This window comes from Otolemur garnettii, unplaced genomic scaffold (genome assembly GCF_000181295.1).
Source record: "Otolemur garnettii isolate 467f Iridium unplaced genomic scaffold, OtoGar3 scaffold00140, whole genome shotgun sequence".
Lineage (NCBI taxonomy): Eukaryota > Metazoa > Chordata > Mammalia > Primates > Galagidae > Otolemur > Otolemur garnettii.
In genome coordinates this window covers 685263-690704 of record NW_003852535.1, presented here as the reverse complement: position 1 = coordinate 690704, position 5442 = coordinate 685263, and positions in this window count along the sequence as shown.

Here is a 5442-nt window from a genome sequence, read left to right as displayed (position 1 = left end):
CATTCTGCTGCTGTGGGTAGAGTACTGTGGCATTATAGTTCACAGCAACCTCAAACTCTTGGGCTCAGACAATCCTCTTGCCTCAGCCTCCTGAGTAGCTGGGACTACAGGCTCCTGCCACAATGCCTGGCTATTTTCTTTACAGAGGTCTCACTCTTGCTCAGGCTGGTCTGGAATGCCTGAGCTCAGGGGATCCACCTCCTTTGGCCTTCCTAGAGTGCTAGGATTATAGGCATAAGCCTATAGGGTAAGCCACCTTGCCCCAGCCCTTACCACAATTTAAGAAAGACAGATAGAAAGAAAGAATCTTTCAACAGATAGTCCAGCTATTCCAAGGTAAGGGGGGAATCAGAAATCAGGGTCTGAGAACTAGGGATTTTGTCTGTGAGTTGAGTATAGTTGCGATAGCTGTGATAGGTGTTAAGCAAGCATTGGGTGAAAGAAAGAAGGAAGGAGGGAATGAGTGAACGAATGAGCATGTCTGAGAACAGACTGTGTGGTGTGGGGAAAGTGCAAAGGAATGTGAAAGTCCCACAATCTTCAGTGTAGAGTGAAACCATTTAAATAAAGCTGAAAAACATGAGTCATTGATTTACATGGTTTCTGGATATGTGGGCAGTGAAAGTGTCAGAATCAGTGTGGCAATGACCATACCAGCTTGAGGAAGGGTTAACTTGGGGAGGGAGGCAAGAGAATGGAACAGGAAGGAGCTTCAGTTATCTCTGTGGTATTTCATTTCTTAAAATGTTATGCAGCAAATATGTCAAAATGTTTGGATTTGTTAAAGCCAGAGGTATGGGTATATATACATACATGTATTGTGTAATAGTTTTTAAAAAAATGTATGTTTGAAACAGTCTATAAGGCCGGGCGTGGTGGCTCATGCCTGTAGTCCCAGCGCTGTGGGAGGCCGGGGCGGGTGGATTACCTGTGCTCAGAGGTTTGAGACCAGCATGAGCCGGAAGGAGAGCCAGAGTGAGACCCCGTTTCAACCAAAAATTGCCGGGCATTCTGGCAGGCGCCTGTAATCCCAGCTACTTAGGAGGCTGAAGCCAGAGAATCACTTAAACCCAGGGACCCAGGGGTTGGCAGAGGTTGCTGTGAGCTATGTACCCTACTAAAGGACACAAAGTGAGACTCTGTCTCCTCCATTAAAAAAAAAAAAAAAAGAAACAGTTTATAATAAAAAAAGTGTTTTTAAGTGTCAGGGATTTGGAGACAAGCTCAGGGTTAAGTCTTCACTAGTTACTAAGCTGTGTTTGGACAAGTTACTTCTTTTCTCATCTGTAACTGGCCCTCTTGGGATGTCACATACCAGTCACCTGAACTGAACACTCACTTAAATGAACATTGAGAAATAGCTTGCCGATTTCTTTCTTTTCTAAAAACAAAAACTTTTGGTTGCTTTGCTCTCAAATTTAAGGGTCTAGGGTTAAAATTTCACTAGCTCTTCTCCCCCCAGTGCACAAAGTTTACAGTTTTGGCTTACCCCTGGATATAATCTGGAGGTTTGGAATTCCTTTGGAATTTGACAAGGGATGATTTAGTTTATAATCTGCGGAGACAGTCTCATTCACATTTGAAGGCTTTATGACTGATGGGTCTTTGTTCTTTGGAAAGGTTCAGGTCTTGCTCTCTGTAGAGTGTCGAAAGGTACTGTTAGAACCCGCATTTATTTGTTTTCTAGTTCTGAGACATATTGAAAAGTAGAATCCAGATTTGTGGCAAATTTGGATTTAGCGAGGTCAATCTATTTATCTCCTTGAAAATTTCCTTTGTGAACACTATTCGCAGTTCCTGCGTTGTGGTCCCTGGTGTTCCCTCCCTTAATGGGGCTGCCCAGGGAGCCATCGCAATGGTAGGAGGAAGCTGCAGCCCTGGAAGTTCTGGCCCCAGGGGGCCTATAGACCTAGGGCTGGCTTGAGACACCCAACAGCGGATGGAGGAGAAGAATCAGAGTCAGAGAATGAAAGAGGCAAAGTGTACAAATTAGGACTTCTGAGTTTGAAGGGGGTTCTGTAGTTTCCAGGTTGTGACCTCAGTCTCTATCCCCAAACCTATTTTTCTTTTTATACCCACCTCCCCCCCATACTTGGGAGTTAACTTGTCCTTTCTAAGATCACATGCAATCAGCCCCTCATTCCCGCCTTCTCCATGTGGCTCAGGGAAGACACACTGCAAGCCTCTAAGGGGGCCTTTGTTAGAAAGAAGTTGAAAGGCCCCTCTGGGCATAAGAAGCTTTCTGGTGAGTCACTTGGCTAACAAATGCTTAAAGGTGAGAAGACTTGTCCTTTCTTCTTGGCTCAGACGGTGCGTAGGTGATAGGTGGCATTCATCTTCCAAAGTCCCCTCCTCCCAGGACTCAGTGAGGAATGCATAGGGACCTGCTATGGCCCTGCTCAGACTGTGGCCTCCTCTCTGCTGCTGCTTTAATATGGACAGCTCTCCCCCATCTCCCTTCTTCACTAGTGTTCTAGCTATTTCCAGAATGGTCCCAGAAGTCCTGGACACACCCCAGTACCTTCAGAACAAAAACTCAAGTCACTCCACATGGCCACTAAGCTCTGGCCCTGCGGATTCACATTTCCTCTTCTGTCTCTCCTACTTCCTTCACCTGGAGCTATCCTGGCCTCTGCTGGAAAAGCCTTTTTTCCTCTTCAGAAAAATTAGTTTTGTAGGGCCCATGAAAATCTATCAAACTATTAAAGTATCTTTCTTTTTTTTTTTTGCAGTTTTTTTGGCTGGGGCCAGCCTTGAACCCACCACTCCCTGTATAGGGGGCCAGTGCCCTACTCGCCTTTTTTTTTTTTTTTAAATAAAGGAAGATTCTCAGGAAGGAGAAAGTACCTAGGGAATAAAAAAGTGACAATGTGGCCCGGTTGGTACCAGTTATCCCTTCCCACAGTTGGAAGAATGGACTGCCCCACTGTGTTTCTGATTTCTTTTCTTTTTTTTTTTTTGAGACAGAGCCTCAAGCTGTCCCCCTGGGCAGAGTGCCGTGGCATTACAGCTCACAGCAACCTCCAACTCCTGGGCTCAAGCAAGTCTCCTGCCTCCGCCTCCCAAGTAGCTGGGACCACAGGCGCCCGCCACAATGCCCGGCTATTTTTTGGTTGCAGCTGTCATTGTTGTTTGGCGGGTCCGGACTGGGGATTCGAACCCGCCACCTTAGGTGTACATGGCTGGCGCCTTAGCCGGTTAAGCTATAGGCGCTGAGCCGTGTTTCTGATTTCTAAGCCTTTGCACCCCCAGCCCGGTGGTAGGCACTGGGGGCTGACTCAGTCACTGCTTGCTAAGTGGATTAGTACACAAGTAAACGATTGGCCTGGGGCCAGGCTCTTGCCTCTCTGAGTCCCCGTTTCTTCATCTGTACAGCAAAGTTACAGCTTCCTAGGGCTGCTATGAGGATGAAGTGTAAGGGGGAAAATGCATCAGGCTAAGGCGTCAGAAGCCTTTCCCCAGGCCGAGCAGGATGTGGGTGAGGAGGGGAGGGCCAGAGGTTGTTAAAAATGGCTCCAGGTGACTTTGGTCCTTCTCTTTTGGTAAGACACAAAATTATCATATTTATACACATAGAGAACTGGAAGGACTGGCCCCCCGCCTCCCTCCAAAGTGTCTCTCATAGCGGTTAACCCAGCATGGCCTCCCTGTGAATTAGCAACTAAACTGGAATGAAGTACAAGGCCCCTCAGCCCCTCAGGAACTGGCTCTTTTCACTTTAGCTTGTTTTTTTGTTTTGTTTTGTTCTGTTTGAGCCATAGAAGTATGTGAAGGCCAGGTCTGCGTCTCACTTTTCCTTTGTGTTCCTGGGCCCCGCACAAGTGAAGGACATACAAATGAAGGATGGCAGGGCCGCAGGAGAGAGCAGAGAAGCGGGGCAGTTTACTCAAGGCGATGTCTCTCGAAGAGCACGGTAGGGCGGAGGATGAGACCCGACTTCTCCCTGACAGTGCCCTCGAGGCACGTACGAAATCTTAGTTCTTGACCCCTCATCATAAACATTTCAGGGGACAGGTTTCCAGTGTTCCAAGTAATATTTTCCATGGCTCCCGAAGGGCTGCAATGGTTTCCCTTTCACAAGCTGTGGGTGCCTGTTTAGTCACAGACGGTATCATCTTGTCTGTCTCCTTCACTGCAGCGTGTCCAGCTCTACAAGCATGCTGCCGCACAGTGGGTGGCGAGTGAGCGGATGAGTCTGTTAACGGTGATTGCCGGGTGAGAACAAAACCCACCTCTAGATAATGGGACCCTTCACGGCCTCTTCCACCCTGTCATTTGGATCGCTGGGCATCGCCTTTGTTGTGGGCGACCAACCACAGGCAAAGCGAGCACCTGCTCCTCCAGCCCGTCCTCGCAGAAGGACCCCAGGCTGCGGCGCCCCTAGCTCCTCTCCGGGTCCCTTCTCTCCGCTTCCTGGGAGTAATGGGTCCGGGGGCGCCCCGGGGCCCTCAACCAGGGTCCGCCCAGCGCTTCCCGGCTATCTCCAGGTGCCCGACACCCCGCCCGGGACCAGCATTCTTCTCCTCCCCCGGCCAGGCGCGGGGTCTTAGGTTGCATCAAGGGCCTTGTCAGGCACCCCTAGCCCTACGGGGACAGGAGCCTCACTCAGTCCCGGCTGCACACGCCCTCTCTTCCCGGCTTCCATTTAGAGCCACCCTCGCCCCGCAGGGTCAGGGCCCGGCACTGCAGGCTCTCCGCCTGTCTACTGCACGCCCCCTCTCCAGGGCCTGAGTCGCTGCGGCCTCCGCCCTCACCCGTGGCCAGCTCCGGGGAGCCTCGCCGGTCCACTCCTCCCATGAGAAGCCCGAGCTCCCAGCGGTCCCGGGCGGCTCCCGCGGGAGGGGGCGCGGCCGCCCCCGCGGCTCCACCCTGTCGGCGGGGCCGCAGCCATCTGGGGCCACTGCCAGTCGCGTCCGCTCTGGGGCCCGCGCGGAGCTCGCGACCCGCTCGTGCGGGAGGAGGCAGCCCTGGCAGGGACCCCGGCCTTCCCATCGGGCGCTCCCCTGCCTGCGCCGGTGCTGGGAGCCGGGCGCTGAGGTGCCCCGAGGGGGCGGTGGCCGAGAGCGGAGCTTGGGTGGAAACGCGTCGCAGCGGGCGAACCTCGCCACTTCGGTGACCCTACGGGAGTCGGGACCGGAGCCCCAGAGGCGGTGGTGCAGGCCCGCGAGGGCGGCGAGGTCCATGCTCCCAGCGTCCGAAGCGGGCGCGGGCTGCTGAGCCTTGGCTGGGCTCGTCGCCTCCCGCTTTTCCCCCCAGCCCCCCGCGAGCTGGCAGGAGGAAATAGCGTGCGGCCCCTTTAAATTTACCCAGGAGCCCTTAAAGGAGCCCCAGGGGCCCCAGACAGGAATCCCCACCCCGGTCCAGCCCGCGCCGCCGAGCGAGCAGCTTGCCGTCCGTGCGGCCGGCCACCCAGTGCATGCGCCCCGCGCCCCGGGGCCTCGC